We start from the raw sequence: 21,396 nt of genomic DNA on the forward strand, positions 1-21,396 counted from the left end.
GGAGTAAAGCTTCCATAGTATTCCTTGAGAGTTAATAAATACTATAAACAAAGTTTTCTAAATTTTCATAATCAATGAGAGTCTCTAGGACTGCAAAGTACACATGTGTTCATGTTTTCTATGATCAATGGAAAAGAAAAATGGCCCTGACTCATCTTCGTGACAAGCAATCTCATGGTTATGAGTCATCAGTTCTTCCTCTCCTCAGTATTAGGCAACTCAAAAGACAGGCCTTTTAATCAAATGATTTAATCACTTAGGTTTATCTTGGCATGAGACATAGGTACTGATGGCACCTAAATTCTCCACGTTCCATAAGAACAAAAGAGTGCTACTGTACACAGAGGACACAGCAAGCATTAGGAAACAGACTGACTCCCCGAGATTGATTCAAACATTTTCTGTGCAAAATTAGAGCAAGCAATCACAAGGAGGAAATACGAAGTGTTGAGATGAAGAATAAATATATAGATGGTACCAGCCCAGAGTAGACAGGAGGCATTATGGACACCTTTGGAGCATTTTTATACCCTTGCAATTTGCTTTGTCAAACAATTTTTAAGTTCGGTGTACATGTGTCATGCCTCCCTAAGAATATATAGAAATCCAGAATTTGGGACTATTCTGCATGGTATTTAGGATGTGACTCACAAGGACTTTAAACACAAATAAAGGCCTCAGTAAGTCAGTGCCTTAAATGTTGGTGTGTGAATGTAACCATCTTAAGTTGATTTTTGTAGGGTAGGCTTTACCTCTCATTTGCATTCATTATAGTAAAAGGAATCAGCCCAACTTATTTATATATGTTGAACTTTCATTTTATATTCATAAATTGTCATCACTGGATGACTGTATTTCCAATGATTTACTGAAACTTAAAACACAATGGTTTTCTGCAGCAGGAGAAATGTTGGTTTAGGCTCCTGTAGAGGTTGAAGTAGAAACTAAGAAAAAATAGGTTCAGATGTATAATGACAGTGACAGAGTAAAAGACAAGAATGGCAGCTAACACCCATCAATAAAAGGTTTACCATAAGTTAGGCAATATTCATAGCTCTTTGAAACACTAGTTCATTTCGTCTTAAAATAACCTTAAGGGTCACAGCTTATAATTATCGTTCTCAGCATATGGATGAAGAAAACGGAACAGAAGGAGGATAAGTGACATACTAAAGGTCACATACACACATCCCTAATTAGTAACCCTGGGATTCCAACTCAGGGAACCTACTGCCAAAGTATGAATTCTTAATTACTATCAAATATTGCCTCTGGACTGTGTTAAAAAGCTAAATGGAGAGCGGGCAAGGGAAACATATGCGTACACACTGAAGAAGCAGAGTTAGAACATAGGACTAAAGAAAAAGGTGAAAAGAGAAGAAAAATGACTTGGAGATGGAAATAACCACTATTACAATGAAAACAAACAAACAAACAAAAATCTCTCTCATATTATGGAAGTGTGAAAAACAACAGAGAAGGCTCTCCTATATTTTCCACAGTGGCATTTTATGTTCTACAATCATATCAATCAAGGAGGAAATATTGATCATGTGGTTACCATCAGAGAGGCTCCGTAAAGCTCCAGGGGACATTTGTATGTGAGAAGAGAAATAAAAGGGTAAGGTAGCAAGTGCAGAGTTCAGAACAGCTCAATAGCAAGAGGCCTAGTGTGCTGCCAAGGAAACAACTGGCTGAAAACCAATCACAAACTCTATCTCTAAGCTTATGAAACTGCCTTTGCTTGTAGTACACAAGATCCGTAATATATTTAAAGATGATCATGTCTTCATTTACAAAGTAAAACAAAATAAAAAATCAAGAAACAGTCAAACAAAATAAACCAAAGTCTTCAGATGTTTCTGCAGCTTAAAAACAGCAACTCAGTTCGAAACACATAACAAAGAATTATAAGTCCTTATAGACTTGAGAATGGAAGTGTGATCAAGACTCTCAGTTGCTGCATCTTGGCAGATATGATTTAGGTATATGTTACATGGGTTGGTTCACGATGTACTCAAATATTGAAATACTCAAGTAGACAAATAGTACTAGTCAAACAATGCCCTGAGCTCACATGAGGTATAGCATTTTAAAAAATTACATCACTAATTTTGTCACATTTAAGAATTATTTAAGAATGTCATAACACTTCATATTATCTACTTGATTAATAAAATTATTCCTCTTAGTTCAAATACAAGATCATCAATGACAATTTTATGTCTTCTTGATCTAATCTCAGTTGTGATTTCACCTGTCAAAATAATGTCAACTAAGTTAACACGCTAACACATATCTACAGCTATTTTTTTTCCTGTCTTAACAGTTCCTAAATGAAATAAAAGTCATTTCTGACTCAAACAATGAAATTTTATTTTCCATTGAAGTGAACATGGATTTAAACAATTGGAATAAATATTTTCCCTATAATGTGGTTAAAATTGAGCCCTAAATATTTAGGGCTATTGTTGTTACAGTATAAAATTGTTAGGTATAATAACAATTTTTCTGCTTTAAATACAAGTACTCACTCCTTTAACTTCTCAGAGATACAGCATTTCAAAGTAGAAAGTCTAAAAATTATTGGTATCTGGTTAGAGATCAGATACAAAAGTTATCTTATTAATATTTTTATGGAGCAAATGCATGAGAAATGAAAAAAATAACTTTTCATATATAGAAATGGGAAAATGCAACAACTAATATTTTCTTTTGTTTAACACAGAGTAAAATATAAGAACTTTTGCCCCAAATTGATTTCCCTTTCTCCAAGTCCTTTATATATCTCTCTGCTTTATATTAACTCCTATATCCATCTCTCCCTTTGCTTAGGTACCTCTTTAACTGGATTTTAGAGTGTTCATCTCTCTATTTACACATCTAAGTTTCCCTGCCTTTTAAGTTTCATTTCCCCCCTTTTCTCTCATTGTTCCCTCTATCCTATGCCACCTCTCTTTATCTTTAAGCAAAGATCACTCCAACTTCCTCATTCTGTTCTCTTCGCTCTTTCACTCCACTAAAGTATGCTTTTTATAGGAAGTTGAATTTATTGAAAGAACATATATGAACTAAAAGAAAAATCTGAGTATGCTACTTTCCAAACCAATCAGAACGCACTGTAGATTCCATATGTGGCATATGGGATATCTTATAATTACCTGAGAACTGATAAGTTGGCACTTGGAGGATGAGTAAACAATACACACAGAAGCCCACACTACTGAAATGCACAAAGGTGTTCACAGAAAAATATCAACATGGGAAAGGCTCTTTTATACTCATGTGCAAGATATATTTTACGAAGAATCTAAACTTATTAAAGTGTGCATGTTATTTAGCTCCTATTTAAAAAACAATCTCACTCTGATATTCTCTACAACAATCCCATTATAAACCTATGTAGATGCCCCTCCTAACCTTCTGGGTTTCTCCATTTCTTTACTTCCTCTTCATCAAAGATAGCTGTGTGTCCCCATCTCGTTCCCTCTCCGCAATAGTACAATGGTCATCCACTAGGCCTTGTCTTAACAATAATTACAATCCACCCCTCTCCCCGCAATACACACACCTTGAATTTACAAACATCACCTTTTCCCCACCTTCTCCAGTCTTTGCAGTTCATTCCCTTTGTTATACTAATTTTTAACAAATCTTTATCTGTCTCTGATCCAATAGTCCAATGATCCTACTACCTTTTCATAGTACTTTACATCCATCCTGTCTTCCTTATTTTCTTCATCCCATGCCTAATTATTAAAAATATTCCCTTGCATACATGCTCAAACCACTTGTCTAATTAGCTTTTTACATACCTAAATATACCATTAGACTAAATTGTGACACTGATAAAGTGTAACTGTGTCTACTCCATGTATCTGTACATACAACTGAAAATGACTGAAAAAGAATCCACATAGTAATTTTAGCTTGTTTCTTATTAAATATGTGACCCTTAAAATAGGCTTCTAATACTGTATTATATACAATAATAGGGAATAATAATACCTACTACCTCATAGGTAATAATAATACCGAATCATACCTGTAATGCAGGTCTTTATTCAATATCCTTCTCTACTGGCTGTCACTTTTGTGCTCTGAACTATCTTAAACCTTCACCAATTCTCTGCTTTAATCCTTACGCTAGGTTGATGATCATATTTCCCATTTAACCAGGACAAGAAGAGACAACCATAAGTGAATTTTTTTATAAGCCAGCTCTACCACATTTGCCCATCTACTTACACCTCCTCTAGTATTATCTGCCTTCTTCCTCTTTTAAAGAATTTTCCATTGGTCTATATCTCTGTTATAGACCAATGGAACAGAACAGAGTCCTCAGAAATAATACCACACATCCACAGCCATCTGATCTTTGACAAACCTCAGAAAAACAAGAAATAGGGAAAGGATTCCCTATTTAATAAATGGTGCTGGGAAAATTGGCTAGCCATAAGTAGAAAGCTGAAACTGGATCCTTTCCTTACTCCTTATGCGAAAATTAATTCAAGATGGATTAGAGACTTAAATGTTAGACCTAATACCATAAAAACCCTAGAGGAAAACCTAGGTAGTACCATTCAGGACATAGGCATGGGCAAAGACTTCATGTCTAAAACACCAAAAGCAACGGCAGCAAAAGCCAAAATTGACAAATGGGATCTCATTAAACTAAAAAGCTTCTGCACAGCAAAAGAAACTACCATCAGAGTGAACAGGCAACCTACAGAATGGGAGAAAAGTTTTGCAATCTACTCATCTGACAAAGGGCTAATATCCAGAACCTACAAAGAACTCAAACAAATTTACAAGAAAAAAACAAACAACCCCATCAAAAAGTGGGCAAAGGATATGAACAGACATTTCTCAAAAGAAGACATTCATATAGCCAACAGACACATGAAAAAATGCTCTTCATCACTGGCCATCAGAGAAATGCAAATCAAAACCACAATGAGATACCATCTCACACCAGTTAGAATGGCAATCATTCAAAAGTCAGGAAACAACAGGTGCTGGAGAGGATGTGGAGAAATAGGAACACTTTTTCACTGTTGGTGGGATTGTAAACTAGTTCAACCATTATGGAAAACAGTATGGCGATTCCTCAAGGATCTAGAACTAGATGTACCATATGACCCAGCCATCCCATTACTGGGTATATACCCAAAGGATTATAAATCATGCTGCTATAAAGACACATGCACACGTATGTTTATTGCGGCACTATTCACAATAGCAAAGACTTGGAATCAACCCAAATGTCCATCAGTGACAGACTGGATTAAGAAAATGTGGCACATATACACCATGGAATACTATGCAGCCATAAAAAAGGATGAGTTTGAGTCCTTTGTAGGGACATGGATGCAGCTGGAAACCATCATTCTTAGCAAACTATCACAAGAACAGAAAACCAAACACTGCATGTTCTCACTCATAGGTGGGAACTGAACAATGAGATCACTTGGACTCGGGAAGGGGAACATCACACACCGGGGCCTATCATGGGGAGGGGGTAGGGGGGAGGGATTGCATTGGGAGTTATACCTGATGTAAATGACGAGTTGATGGGTGCTGACGAGTTGATGGGTGCAGCACAGCAACATGGCACAAGTATACATATGTAACAAACCTGCACGTTATGCACATGTACCCTAGAACTTAAAGTATAATAATAATAAAAAAATAAAAATAAAAAAAGAATTTTCCAATAGACATATCTGTGCTCTTGTACAATTTCATGTAATTTATTTGTGCATTAAGCTCCATTTCACTTATATTCTCAAGAAAAGCATCCCATCAATTATACCCCTTTCCTCATCCATCATTATTTTTCTCCTTTTCTTCACATATTTTTACCAGTATATGAATATATCAAGTATTGACCTAAATTCCGTCTCCAGCTATTGTCCCAATTTTTTCCTTGAAAGCAAAACTTTTGGAGTTACCGATATTTAGTATCTCCATTTCTCTTTTGCACCAGTTTTAATCATCATTTTGCCATCATAACTCCACCTAACGTGCTCTTGGCAAGATCAGCAACCTCCATGGTTCAATCCAATAGTTAATTTTTCCTTTCATCCATTATGACCAAATAGGAGCATTCAAATTTCTCTTTATTGTTTTCTTCCTAGTTATTGAAATCCCCTGAATTTTCTTCTTGCTTTCTGGCACATCTTAGCCTCCATTTCTGATGCCTCCCTTGATCCTTAAAGTTGTGAAAAGGACCAGTTTCTGAACTTCTTTCCTTTTTAGTCATTTAGGAAAGAGATAAAATGTGCTCTCGTAGCTTTAAATAACAAACGTATAGTATTGACTTGCCAATTTTATCTCTAGTTTGGATCTATCCCTCGAACTAAACTAAAATGTTCAACTCACAACAATTCATATCTACTTGGATGTCTAAGAGCATCTTAAATTTTGATACTCTTCATTCCAGTTCCCATAGTTCCAAAAGATATAAATTCCATGAGAGCCAAGATTATTTTTCCCACATGTAAACCTTAGTACTTAGGACAACAACTGGTACAAATGTGTCATCAATGAATACAATAAATAAGAGAAAGAAAGGAAAGAAAGAAAAAGAAACACAGAAAGAGAAAGAGAAAAAAAGAAGGAAAAAAGGAAATAAAAGAATAAATGAATTATTTTATGAACATTAGATGTGAGAAGGGCTTAATATGCTGGATGATTTTTGTATCCTTCATGGATGTCCAATGACACAAGTCTGAGTTTATATATAACTGTCAATCGCATTTCAGATTTCTGGGTCTAAGCATCTCTCTTTTAGGGATAGTGACAACGCAGCGGGCTCTCATTCTGCCTTTCCTAAGTGTTTCTGTTATATTTATGCACCAGCCTTCCCTTTCTAACAGGTATGGTGGGGTCATTCACAGACAGATGGTTCCCTAAAGAATTCTTGCTAACAATGAAGCCTAAAGCATGCCAGAGGAAATGTTTAAACATGTTTTTTAAACGTCCACTTTTACTTCCATTTCATAAAACTAAAAAAGAACTTTTATATGCACAGAGAATATGCACTAGGGGGTCTTTGATTCGAGTAAGTTTGGCTTTGATGTAAAGATACAGGGGTCTCAGGTAACTCCCTCAGCAGTGCTATGTGATCACACTGAGGATTGTCTTTATTTACAGTTATCATCTTTTTGCAGATGTTCACACAATGGGTTTCATTTTATTAATAACCCTTGCACAGAATAATAGAGTCAAAAATCTCTAGATCTATAAAAGTAGGCTAGTTATGGTCTTTCATATTTTCTTTTATCCTAAATCCTGATTGCTTTGCTAAATCCAGATATAAAGAGGAGAGAAAAACAATGGGGTCCATACATCATGTTTATGTAGCATATGTTCTCACATACAAGGAGTTTTTGAAAAGTTTGTTCACCTGGCCTAAGATTATGTCTCAGTCTTCAAATATCATTTTTAGTTTGGGAGCTGAGAAAGAGGAAGTAAGTTGTTACTTTAGGGGATGTTCTTTCATTGTTAGCTGGCTCTTTGTCCTGCACCTCCAGAAGAAAATGCCCTCAAAAACTTTAAGGACTCTTACAGTTCATTAGAAATATACCTGTTCATGACCAGCTTCTTACATCTTAAGGCAACTTTACATTTACTTGTCCCAACTTGAAAAGATGAGTATTAACAGACTTTGACTTGACTACTTTTAGTATGTTTCCCTATATTTTCTATAGATATTGTTAAGTAAGCTAGGTTATTTCAGTTACAGTTCCATGCCCCATATTGAGGTTTTGGTCACCAACAGACCACTTATGTGACAGTGGTCCTATAAGATTATGGTATTAATACTGTATTTTATTGTAGATACTTTTTCTATGTTTTGATACATCTGGATACAACAATACCATTGTATAGCAATTTCCCATAGAAATTAGTACAGGAACATGCTGTACATGTCTGTAGCCCAGGAGGAATATGCAATACTGTATAGCTTAGGTGTGTAGGAGGCTGTACCATCTGGGTTTGTTTAAGCACATTCTGTGATGTTAACACAAGGACAAAAAGCACCTAACAACGCATTTCTCAGAATGTGTCTTCTTTGTTAAGTGATCCATTATCCCCTCTGTATTTAAAAACATTTTTTTTTTTTTGTAACTGCGGAATATAAAGAATCTTAATGTATTGGTTGTTCATAAGCACTGAGCTAGCTTTTAAGTAGAGTTAGGAACTCTCTCTCTCTCTCTCTCTCTCTCTCTCTCTCTCTCTCTCTCTCCCTGTCTCTGTCTCTGTCTCTGTCTCAATGTATTCTCAATGCTCAATGTATTCTCAATGATCATTTCCTAACTGCTGATCGTCTTCTTTTTTTTTTTTTTTTTTTTTTTATTATTATTCCTGACAGGTTTCACTTACTTGTTGAGTCAAACCTGTTAGCACTGTGGCTCCAGATTGTATGATTGAAATAGCTGTTATTTTCCCAGTTTCTGTAGATCACATATAAGAAGTTCTATATAATCATAGTGATGAAAACTCATGTTTAAAAAATCCATATATAATTAGAATGATACAACACAGCCTCTTAACATTGAGGCTTTAAGTTTTAATAATTCTGTTATTCTCAGTAATGCTGAAAGTTGCTTATGCTCTTTCTGTCACACAATTGATTCCAATGTATTTTAAAATGTGTTTTTCTTAGTCATTTGTTGCCTTGTTAGTTTTTTAAATATCCCCTTAGATATAAAAAGTGCAACAGGCTGTTTTTGTTTTAGCTTCATTTTTCAGCAAGAAATGTTTTGAAAGTTAAAGAGCATTTTTTAAAAATAATTAATTATAAATGATGTTTCTCTGTCTAAAAATTAGGACAAAATGTTGAGGAAAACCATGGGAATGTTCAAACAGGAAGTCCTTTAACCTGAACTACTCTGAATTTTATGTTTCTAAACACTGTATACCATGAATTTAAAATTTTTAAAGCAATACAACAATGATTAAAAATAATGTGCTGTACACTTTTGCAAAAAGAGCTGTCAAATAGGTATTCTAAGGCTTTCATTATAATTAATAGATACTACAAATATGCCAAAATTTTGCTTCTTGGATATCATGTTTTTCTTTAAAGAAAAAAATTAAAACTTGAAGCTCTGGTATAATATAAATTTTACATTTTGAGTAAAATGTTGAGATTCTGAGTATATTTATTTAAGTTTTAAATAAAATAGCCCTAAACTTATCTTGAGAACACTCTCCTCTTAAAATCTTCTCAAATATATGTCCAATTCATTTACTTATTTTATGTGAATAAAAATTTCATGTTTCAAGATTTAAAAATAAAATATAGAAACTGACAAATAAGTTAAAAAATAGGTTAGAAATGAATACAGATGTAATAATATTATATAGATAAAGATACGGTAATTATTGTGATTTGCAGTTTCAAAGAATACTTCTTAGAGTAATAATACCACTGTAATTATAAGCATGGCCATATATACTCTTTTCAAGTATTTATGTACACTTATGTTACTATAAATTAAAGGTTAGAGCAATTTTTTGAAAACCAACGTTATAAATTAGATGACCAATTTTACTAGTTTAAAACATTCTAGACATTTAGAACATTATTATATCCTTCATGCTGACATTGTTGAGGGACAGAAATTTAAGAAACTGAGGTGGGAAGGGTCTTTTGTAACTATATAATTATGGTTACAGAAAAGGGCAGTTCTGGACACCTATCTCTCGTTCATTTGGTTAGGCAATGATTCTTTCATTCTGTATACTAGCCTCTCTTGAGCACCTGCAATGTAATATGGACTGGCATTCTCAATAAGCAATTAACAAGGAGGTGTTATGGTAGGGTAGTGAAGGTGTGATTTACATATGGGCCTGATGTGTGTGAGGCACAATGGCTGAACAGGATTAAACTGAATGCCAATATTGAAGAAACTCTAAGAAATATCTGTAGAAAATAAACAGACACTACAATGGAATTTTTCAATTACTTTTGACTGCAGATAGGTTTTATACAGCAAACGAATGCACACAAACATATAACCACACATGCACACATATAGACTGACCTGCATACACAGAAACACACAATGTACAATTTCAAAGAAAGTATAACCCTCACTATGGGCAGTACACATTTCCTATTCTATTGCATTTTATATATATATATATATATATATTTTTTTTTTTTTCAAAGAGGGCTTGAGAGAAATGAGACATCCTCTTAGAAATACTACATCCTTGAAGAACAAAAACTTCCAGCAGTTATATATACATATATAGTTATATTTATATATGTATATATTTCTATATGCATATATAATATAAATATGTAATATATAAAAATATAATATATAATAAATATATATTACATATTTATATATTATATATCTGTTTATATTTATATATAATATATCTGTTTATATAAAAATATGTAATATATATTTATTATATAATATGTATATAAATACATATATATTATATTATAAATATAAATTATATATAAATATGTAATATATATTTAAACAATGGACACATAGACTTTTTTTTGGGAGTTAGTGTTTAAAAATAACTGAATTTAGAGATTTAGAGGTTGTATACTGTGAAGCAGTGGAGTCATTGAAATGTAATGACCATATTTCATGGAAACTTATGAAACCTTCCAAGATCATGGAAAAAGAAAAAGAAATTTTAGGGATGAGGGACTCAATGATGCTGGGTTATGGAAAACTTACTCTATCGTCATGGTTAACTTTTGCTCATATCCTTTAGACTTCAGACTTCCTGACTGAAAAAACAAGTTTATTTATTTTAATTTTTTAATTATTATTATGACATTCGATATTCTAGATTGAGCATTTAGCAATGGCAACTTTCAGCAGTTAAACACCTTCTCATAAAATGCACTCCATATCCCAATAAGGTACATACATTTATAATCTCATCTTATAGCTAGAATAATTAAGCAAATATTATTAAAATACATCACATATGTCATCAGAAATTTCATGAATATGACTTGTTATTATTCTTATTCATATTTTCTAGTCACCATATTCAATGTTATGACTAACTTTGACTTTCTACTTCATGCTTTCTCCTGAAATAATTATCAGGACATAAAGTATATATCTCGGTATTTTTAGATGACGTTGACCAAAATACGTAGAAAAAATAAACATGCTTGCCTATTACATGCCTTTTGAAGTTATAAAGGTACTCTATATACAGACATATTCTCACTTAAAATATCACTAGTAGTTCAGTAGTTACAAAATATAAACTTAATTCTTAATGTACTTAAATACATTTGGAGTATTTCTTTAATTATAATTTAAACTTTAAAGTAAGCTTATAAACAAAGAAATGCTCCAAATGCATTTAATATAAATTCAATTTTTAATGTACTTAAATATATTTGGACCATTTTTTTGTTTAATCCTAATTTAAACTTCTAAGAAGTTTATAAACAAAGAGATGCTCCAAATGTATTTAATTACATTAAAAATTGAATTTACACACTAAGAAAGGTAATTGACATTTAGAGGATATAACTAATACTTTCAGATATAATAGGTTATTTAACTGTCCTTTCATAATTGAAAAATCTTTTTTTTTTATTTTACCAATGAGGATCGAAACACTTTGTCAGTAAATTTTATTTGAAATGAATTCTTCAACAACAGTTTAATAATCATGCTTTTCCTTTTTCTTTCATACTTTAAATCTAGCAGTAGTCTATGGCAAATATATTTTTTCAAGGTTAGTGGTATAATTTTAAAAGTGATTCTTGTCTTTGTGAAATTCAATAAAAAACATTCATTTCTTAATGTTACAAGCAACTAATAAAGGCAGTCTAGATCTTTATTATATACTTACTTAATTTCTAAAAATGTCTATGTTTTGAAATTATAATCCTGGTTTATTTAGCTTTAAAGTTGATTTTACCACTGCATCACTGATTAAAAGGTGTCTAATTTTTTATTGTACTTAAGTAGACTGAAAGTGCAGACACTTTTTGATACAATTTTCTGTCTTAATTATATTTGTAACTCTGTGTTCACTAATTATGAATTAAAGCATACTGCTGGAAAATATTTTGTCTTTTAAAGTGTAATTAGACAAGATATTTTATTTCCATTCTTGAGACAGAACGAAATTTATATAATGTAAAGCAAAGCTTTCATCTTATGGTATGGAATGATGTATACTGGTGATCATTTCAATTTGTTAAATTGAGGACTCAATAACAGTTCATAATACCATAAAATTCGCATCAGTTTTTGGACTGAAAAGACTCACCAATTTAAAGGAGACTTTATTCAATTTAAATGCCTTATATTTTTATGAAGTAATAAATAAGAATCAATAGTCTTCTGAAATTTGGTAATTCTTTCTTCTTTTATGTGACTTAAGCAAAAACATATAGTTCCTATTTTAACAAGTTTTTAGTGATTGTGCAAGAAATGCTGAATGTTTTCAACATTTGCATCTTCATGGATCAACCTGGCACTTTTTTCTTACTTACGTATATAGAGACTAGTACTTTTCTTTTAACTTGATTTTTATGCCTGAAAAAAGAAAGCCTCATGACAGAGGCTTAGCATATTTAACTTTTTGAAGATAAAATCTACTATTCATATGATTAGTGAGTAATATTAAAGATAAAGTAAATATTTATAGTATTTATAGTAATAATAATATATATTTTCCACCAAGTCAACAGGTTCTAAATATTGTAAAAATATAGTTTACATATGACTCTATCTCCTCTGCAATCTTCCTAGTTTAAAGTGGAAGCTTCTCGTTCTAAGCCATTGCACTGTTCTCTTAACTGATCTTCAATTTTCAGATATTGCCTCCAGCCTATTCTCCATATATTTGATACACTGATATTCTCCATATCAATGTGTATCAAAGAGACCTACACTTAGGAAGAAAATTCAAATTTACTATTTGGCTTATGTAGCTCTGGATAAGTCATTTCCTGCATAAATCATCATTTGTGTCTTATTCATGCAATTTTTTTTTTTGGTACCTACCACTGACCAAGAAGACCTTTGTTGAAATTTTCACTTACTGGCCAATGCGGATCTAAAGAATATTTTTTCCTAGTTCCTTCTCAGTTTTCATGGTTCCTGTCAATGGCATCTCCTCAGAAAAGGGTCCTCTAACCACTCTGATTAAGATGGGGCCCTTCCTCTAGTATTTTTTCTCCAAGTACTAGTTTATTTTCTTCATAGCACTTAACACCACCAACAACAATAGCAACAAAAAGTCTCCAATTATTTTGTATTGTTTGCTTATTTTTCCCCAAGCAGAATTCAAGATACAGAATGGTACAATATTTTCCTTGTTTAGTTCTATATTTTCAATGCCTAATAAAAGTTCCAATCTATTATTTAAAAAATAGTATCCCCATTGTAAAGGGAGAGGGTGAAAGAAAGGTTTAGAGAGAGTAAAGTCTTTAAACTAAATGTTTGTGTTTCTCCACTATTCTATGCTGAAACCCAATCCCCAATATGATAGCATTTGGAGGTGGGATCTCTGGGAGGTGATTAGGCATGAGGATGGAGTCCTCATGAATAGGATTAGTGCTTTTATAAAGAGACTCCAGAAAGCTTCCTTGTTCCTTGCACCATGTCAGGAAAGAGTGAGAAGTCTATAATCCAGGAAGAGGGTGTTCACTAGACACGGAATCTGCGGACATCATGACCTTAAACTCCTCAGACTGTAAAACTGTGAGAAACGAATTCTGTAGTTTGTAAGACACTCAGTTCATGATATTCTGTCATAACAGCACAAATGGAGTAAGATAACTAATTTGTTAAAGCACATATAGCAAGTGTTTGGTTGAGACAGGACTGAATACAAGTAGTCCAACTTTACTGCCAATGATGTGAACATGTACTCCTACTGTTTGCTAATTATGTTTTAAGAACTTCCTTGGGCCAGGTGCAATGGCTCACATCCATAATCCCAGAACTTTGGGAGCCCAAGATGGGCAGATCACTTGAGCCTAGCAGTTTGAGAACAACCTAGGCAACATAGTGAGATCCCATCTCTACAAAAAAGAGGAAAAAAAAAAGTTAACTGGGCATAGTGGTACGTACCTGTGGTCTCAGCTACTTGGAAGGCTGAGGCAGGAGGATCACTTAAAACCAGGAGATGAAGGCTGCAATGTGCCGTGATTGTGTCACTGCACACCATCCTGGGTGACAGAGCAAAACCCTGTCTCTCAAAAAAAAAAAAAAAAAAATTCCTCATCTACCCTGCCTAACTCCTAAGGGATAAAAAATAGTGATTCATTGAGAGACATGTTTGCCTAAGATCATAAATGAAGCTAGTTGAGAAACTGAGACTAAAGTGAATGTTCCATCTTCTCAATCATGTTCATTTCCTTGCACACACCTGTCTCCCTTCAAGTTGACCTTCTGGAGCTTCATATGAGCCTAGACATGGTAGATATGCTTAGGTCCAGGTCACAAAGAAGACATAATTAGGAAAGCAGATTTCAAGTGCAAAATAAGACATAAAGAGCAGTTAAATAATGGTTCAGCGTCAAGAAGTATATTAAACCAGGGATCAAGAATACGAAGTAGATCCCTGACAGGGGAAGATGTCCCATTCCCAATCAGTACTGAAATATCAGGAGAATACAGACACCCTTTTGGAAGAAGAATTTTAGTGAAGCTATATTCCCTGCATGGGGGAACATACGATTTTCCGTCAATGGATTATCATTCTTTCCTGGAATATGTTAAATTACTATCAAACTGCTTAAAGCTTGGCCCTTGCCAATAAGTACAATTTACTTCAGCCGCTGAATTGTTGACAGCTGAATGAAGAATGCTACCATTTAGAAGCGTCTCTTTGACTCTCAAATCATATACAAATAAAATGTCCTTTTGCTTTGTAGCAGGGGAGCTGTATTTCTATAAAATATTCAAACTTACCAAGGAAAGTATGTCCATTGTACAAATCCCTGGAGGGTAACTTTGATCCTTGACTTCTGGTTTTCAATCTGCCATTTTTACTCATGTTTCCCTGAAACAAGTAAACCCACAGGTTGAGTCCTTCCAAATGAATTCCACAAGCTGAGAGATGTCACCCTTCTTATATACTTTTGACCTGTCTCCTTTAAGGCTTTCTGGAGACAGATTAAAGAACGAGGCTTTGGTTTGACATCAGTTCAAAAGATGGAGCAAAGTGTGAGCAGAAAATAGAGGTCAAGGTAGAAGTTTGAGGCAAACCTCAGATACAGAGCTCCTGTCAAGAAATGCCCCGACTCTCAGCAGCAGTCGAGGAAGCAGCTGGTCTGGATTTCTTGTCACTGTTAGGGCTTAATTACTGGGACATAGCAAACCCAGGCCTTGGAGATGGGACTGGGTGACCCATGTCGGGGACAGAGGCTGTCTTCTGATATACTCTCTGCCAGGTGACCCTCATGCCTCACGACAGCATGATGCCTCTTCGAGCTTAGTTCTATCTAGCTGCAAGTTACTTGTAAAGAGACGGTTTTAGAAACAGTAATCATAATATAATAATTTCCAAAGTGTGTTTACATCATATCATCCCATATTCATCCTCCTGACAAGACTGTGAGGTACCCAGAGGGAAAACGATTGTAATCATGTTTTGTTGTTGTTGTTGTTGGGGCAGGGGGTTGGTAAGAAACGTAAGAATCAGAGAAGTTAAAAGATTTGACGAGCATATACAGTTGCTGTATGGTGAAGTTAGAATTCAGATGTGGTCTCTTGAATCTAAATGCCATTTTTATTCCACTACACCATATCAATCTAAGTAATTCAGTTCTCAAAGTGAATTGGGAGGAAACATGAAGCTAAATGTAATATTTCAAGGAGATATAGAACGAATCCAAACATATGAATCCCGAGATAGAGCTCTGATTGTAAATAACCAATCTTGTCAAGATATGAAAGCCATTGCAAGCTCTAGACTGAGATGTGATTTAAATGTCATATTTGAATAACAGTCCTCTGATCCATCATCCGCCATAAATTTTAAGATCTCATTTAGAGAAAATAAAAACAAACAAGTTAACCCTTTTTCATACCAACATATAAAAACTGTATAATATCCTATGAGTCTTTTAGAGAGAATTGGGACCTAAGTATTCCACTCAATGAATAATTTAAAAAACACTCGAATATCCTGACACCTGACCCTTTAGAGTATTATAACGTTCTACTTGTAATTAACTCTTAATATGAAAAAGCTAGCAAAATAAGTATCTAAAACTCCCCTTAAAAAAATACCCAATGCTGTGTTATTTGGGGAGATCTTATTATTTGATAATTGATAACAAATAAATTCTATAAGCAATGAAATGAAAAAGCAGTTTTTTTTCTAATACCTATTTTGTGTTACCAAAAGCCAGTAGTTACGTGTATTCATTCTGACTTCAAATACACCAAATGCCAGGAAAATAAAAACCAGGTTAACTAAGTCGACCAATAATACAAAACAAAATGTTATTCACTTTTAATTTAAAGAGTTAGGTGAATTGAAGAGGTCAGGATGAAAGTACCTACTTGACATCGTCCCCTTTTCCTCTTCCAATATATTTCTTCTAATCTCCAGATGATTGCTTGTTTCCCACTACTCCTCCGGTTTAGTAATGGAATTTCCGCTAAAACATTTGCTATCAATTTTGTTTTGTTTTTATCTGAAGTTTAACTGTCTTATATAATTTAATATTATTACATTTTACCAGAAATAGGAAACAGCTAAAATCTACCTATTCCACTTAATTTAGCATTGAGGGGAACAAAAAAGCCATGTACTTAATTGGCAAAACATAAAAGTCAGAAAACCCTAAGTCTCTAAAGTGTATATGTAATTTATTAAATGTACTAGATTCACCATTCCTAAGTTTTTGATTTGAGTGGGGAATGTTTACTGTGACTAGCCAAGAAGACAGAGATATAAATCTTCAACTCCCTTCAATATTGCACATGTCTGGAGAAATGCATTGTACTTTATGATGGTAGTTTCTGTTTTTGTAGTTCTTTCTGTCCTCTGCCTGTTGTGCTCAATATCATTGTTGAAAATGAGCTACCTGTCTTATTAATATCAGCATATTAAGCTGGTATGTTTATTGATATGGAAACATACATGCTATGTCCATTGACTCAATATGTATTACACATGCCCAGATGAGATGGTACAGATTCATTTTTTTTGGTTCCTCCCTCTAACTTTAACTAACTACTCAGAATGATACAATGTCTATTTCGGAGTCCTTAAAAGGACTCCGAAAGCTGGAAAGACAAAGAGTACCAGGCTGGAGATTTCAAGATTCAAGGAATGGTATTGCAGTGGCTTGTCTGGGTTTTCTGTTCGTTTACCATTAACTGAATTGGGCACTAGAGAGGCCTACAACCTCAAATCATCAGCACCAAAATAAAAACAGCCTGCCTCTCTTTCCAAATGACAAAGAATGGCGTGGCCCAATAGACACTAAGCGTGGATGCCCCTATCTCCGCTCCACATTCAGGGTGGTGGTAGGGCTGATTATCCCACAGTGGTAAAGCCTGGGGTCTCCGAGCCCTCCATCTAGAGGTATATGGATATCCAGGCCCAATGTCTGCCAGTCCTCTACCAGTGAAAGAGACTGAGCAAGCCCAGCAGCTTTTTCCCACATGCTCCCTTCCACCTCCAGGATGTAGCTCAGGAAACCACTGAGGAAACCTAGAGGCAACACAAGCAGGGGTCAAGCTGGGGATGCAGCAGTTCTAGGAAAATGAAGCAGACAGGCAAACAGTGCAAGGGAGCTGAAAACTACATTGAAATTCTAACACACAAAAGAGGGCTAGAACCTACACACTGAGCCAAAGAAGGGCAACCGAATGCTGAAATCAATGACTTAATTAAGATTAAAAGTCTGCTAATATAATATCTAGAAGTCCAGGATTTAATCCAAAACCTCTCATCATACCAGGGACAGAGACATTCACAATCTGATGAGAAAGACAATCAACTAGCATCAATGCTGAGATGAATCAGATTTTAGTATTATTTGACAAAGATCTTAAAACAGCCATAATGAAAATGTTTCACCAATCCATTATAAATTCTCAGAAATAAAAGAAGAGATAGAAAATCTCAGAAAAATAACAGTTTTTGGAAAAGAAACAAATGGAAATTACAGAACTGAAAAACACAGTAACAACTATGACAAACCATGCTGGATATCCTGAGTAGTGAAGTGGAAATGATATTGGACAGAATCAGTGAAATTTATAAGCAGTCAAAAAAATTTGGTCAACACAGAAAAAAAAAAAAAAGACTAAAAAACTAACAGACTCAAAAATCATCTTGATTTTTTGGGACAACACAAAAAGATCTAATATTCATGTCACTGGAGTTAAAAAAAAAAAAGGAGAAATAATACGAAACTGAAAAATGACTCAAAGAAATAATTTGCTGCACATCCACCAAATATGTAATACACCAAGAAAGGGAAAGAAGCTCACACAGGATAAAACCAAAAGATACCCACACCAAGACAAATTAGAGTTTAAAAAGTACAAGGTAAGAACATGGAAAGAAGTCATAAAAGCAAAGAGAAAAAGGGTGTCTTATCTAAAAAGAATACTCATTTGAATGACAGCAGATACCTAATCTAAAGCCACTGAGGCCTGAAGGAAGTAGCATAATATATTTCAGGTGATTAAATAAAAGAACTGTCAACAGTGAATTCAATATTCAATGAAAACATCCTTCCAGAAGCAAGGGGAAATAAAAACATTCCCAGAGCAAGTAAACTAAGATAATTTGTTCTCAGTAGATCTACCATTAAATCATAGCTAGAGGAAGCTCTCTAAACAAAAAGAATATGTTAATAGAGGAAAGGAAAAACAATGAGATGCATAAAAACAGAGATCTATACAATAGACTGTGTTACTCCTTACGAGTTTTTTAGATCCTATTTTGTTGCTTAATCAAAATGAACACCATCTGATGTGATGCTAAATGAATCCAAAGGAAATATTTGAGAAGATTATGCTTTAAATATGGGGAGGATAAAGAAACCTAACCAAGATGGAATATATCACCTGAATATCTAACCTGCTCCCAGGCCTAGATGGCTTTAAGAAAATTACCAAACACTTAAAGAAAAGTTAACACAAATTTTATGCAATCTTTCAGGAAATAGAAGGGGAGGGAACACTTCTCAACATATTTTATAAGGCCAGTGTTGCCTTGATACCAAAACCAGAAAAGGATAGTACAAAGCAAGAAAATAGCAAAGTGATCTGTCTCATAAACTTAAGAGCAAAAATTCTTAACAAAATATTATACAATTAATTCAGCAATGTATAAAAATTACATCAGTCAAGTGGGCTTTATTCAAGATATGCAGGCTGGTTAAATATTCAAAAATGAAACCATGTAATCCACAATATCAACAGAATATAGAAAAAATTTCTTTACAATCATATCAGTGATACAGAAAAAGCATTCAACAAAATCCCAAAACATTTATTATATAAACTTGCAGGAATTTAGAATTAGAAGATACTTCCTGTACTACATAAAGCATATACACAAAAACCCTACAGCTCACATTGTATTTAATAAGTTAAGACTAAGTTCCTCTTTTATCCTAAGATCAGGAAAATTGCAACGATGTTTTCTCTTACAAGTTTTATTCAACATAACACTAGACAGTCTAGCTAGGGAAATAAGGTAAGAAAAAAAATTAAAAGCATACACACTGGAAATGATCTAGTATAAGGTTCACACCTCATATGAAAATTAACCCATAAAAAATCAAAGGCTCAAATGTAATTATAAAATCATACTTTTATAGGAAAAAAGACATTGAATAAAATCTTCAGGATATACATAGGCATGATCCATAATAGAAAAAAATAACAAACTTGACTCTTTTGAAAATACAGGTCGAGAGTGGTGGCTCACACCTGTAATCTGAGAACTTTGGGAGGCTGAGTCAGGCGGATTGCCTGAGCTCAGGAGTTCACAATCAGCCTAGGCAATATGGTGAAACTCTGTCTCTACTGAAATACAAAAGAAAAAAAAAAATTAGCCAGGTGTGGCCGCGTGCGCCTGTAGTCCCAGCCACTCGGGAGGCTGAGGCAGAAGAATTGCTTGAACCCGGGAGGTGGAGGTTTCAGTGAGCTGAGATGGCACCACTGCACTCTAGCCTGGGCGACAGAGCAAGAGTCCATCTCAAAAAAAAAAAAAAAAAAAAAAAGATACAAACTATTGCTTCTTTTCAACACACTCTGTTAGCAGGCTAAAGAGACAAATTACAGACAGTGAGAAAATATTTGCAAACCACACATCAAACAAAAGGCTTTTATGTAGAATATATAAAAAAAACTCTCAAATCTCACAGTAAACAAATAAACAAACACATCCAATTAGAAAATGGGCAAAAAAAATAAACAGACCTTTTCACTGAAGGCAATATACAGTGAATATCTAAGCATTGAAGATGTTCAGTATCATTAGCTATCGAGGAAGTATAAATTAAGTCCATAATGCAATATCACTAAACACCATTCAGAATAGTTAATGTAAAAATATGTTGATGAAGATATAGAAAAACTGGATCATTCATGCATTATACATTCATACAAATGTAAAACAAGACATCCACTCCTTAATGTCAGAATTTTTTTAAACTTAAAAATAGACATCGCACAAATCAGCAATTTTACTCAGGAGGATTTATCCCTGAAAGATGAACATTTTTGTTATTGTAGAAATCTGTACACAAATGTTTATAATAAGTCAAAAGTTAAATCAAATGTCCTTCAATGGGTGAATGGTTAAACAAACTGAAGTATCTATGTGAGGGAATACTACTCAACAATAACAAGAAATGACATGTTGATACATGCAACAACTTGGACAAACCTCATGGAAACTATATAACTATATAACATTTTTAAAATAAAATAATCATAGAGATGAAATACATAGGAGTGGATGCCCTCTGTAAGGGTTTATGTTTAGTGTAGTACTAGGGAGACTTGTGCTAGGCCAGTTCTGCATCTTGATTGTCATAGTTACATATAGCTACATGCGTGATAAAGTTGCATAGAACTATATATACATGCACACTCACACACACACAGATAAGTGCACAAATAACTTTAGAAATCTGAATAAGCTTCGTAGATTGTATAAATATGAATTTCATGGTATACTATATTTATGCAAGATGTTATTGGGGGAGAAAGAATGGAGAGTACATAGTATCTCTCTGTACTTTTGTCCAACTTTCTGTGGATATTTAATTATTTTAAAATAAAAGGGTGAAGAAAACATATTACATGTGCCCAGAGTTTGCTCAAGAACTCAAGCCAGTTAAACAAAGCTAGTGTATTAGGGAAAATGTAATTATACTGA

At 33.8% G+C, this 21,396-nt stretch overlaps 1 protein-coding gene across 20 annotated transcripts in view; it reads right to left on the bottom strand.

The window, feature by feature from the left end:
• CDH18 (cadherin 18) overlaps nucleotides 1–21,396 on the bottom strand; it is a 1,124,701-nt gene that overhangs the window by 449,165 nt on the left and 654,140 nt on the right. For 5 of the 20 annotated variants that reach the window (XM_078004396.1, XM_078004400.1, XM_078004398.1 and 2 more), the window contains one exon: nucleotides 14,946–15,036. The exons of the other annotated variants lie outside the window; for them this stretch is intronic. The gene's annotated coding sequence lies outside the window, so the exon portion shown is untranslated. The remainder of the gene's footprint in view (nucleotides 1–14,945; nucleotides 15,037–21,396) is intronic. 20 annotated transcript variants of the gene reach the window in all.

This window comes from Macaca mulatta, chromosome 6 (assembly GCF_049350105.2).
Source record: "Macaca mulatta isolate MMU2019108-1 chromosome 6, T2T-MMU8v2.0, whole genome shotgun sequence".
In the NCBI taxonomy this organism is placed as follows: Eukaryota; Metazoa; Chordata; class Mammalia; order Primates; family Cercopithecidae; genus Macaca; species Macaca mulatta.